Genomic DNA, 436 nt, shown 5'->3' with positions numbered 1-436 from the left:
GGGGCAGGGGGCGAGAAACCAGGGCCAGGGCAGGAGCTTGTTTTGCACTGGAGGCGCCGGTCCCGGAGCAGAGACACTTGCCGGCAGCGCCGGAGCTTGGCCCCTCGCGTGACGGCGTCACCCCTCCATGCCAGCCCCCAGACCTTGCAGAGCAGCCCCGGCTCCGGGGCCGGCTCTGCCAGGGCTGGAGCAGAGCACGTGCTCCCAGTGCTGGCAGCAGCTCCCCCCCGGAGCAGCGGAACACGCGGGGCCCTTTCGCGCGCCGAAGCATCGCTCACGCAGACTTCGCCAGGCGGCACGTGGCATGGAATAGAATCAGAGGGAAGCCACCCCCGCAGACCTGCCCTTCTCAGAGGTGGCGATGCCCCAGCTCGGTGCTGCCCGCGATGCAGGCAGACCCCCGGGGCACGCTCCCACCGCAGGCAGACCCCCGGGG

Source organism: Egretta garzetta, unplaced genomic scaffold (genome assembly GCF_000687185.1).
Source record: "Egretta garzetta isolate BGI_Z169 unplaced genomic scaffold, ASM68718v1 scaffold1479, whole genome shotgun sequence".
NCBI classification, from domain to species: domain Eukaryota; kingdom Metazoa; phylum Chordata; class Aves; order Pelecaniformes; family Ardeidae; genus Egretta; species Egretta garzetta.
This window is presented reverse-complemented; position numbering follows the sequence as displayed.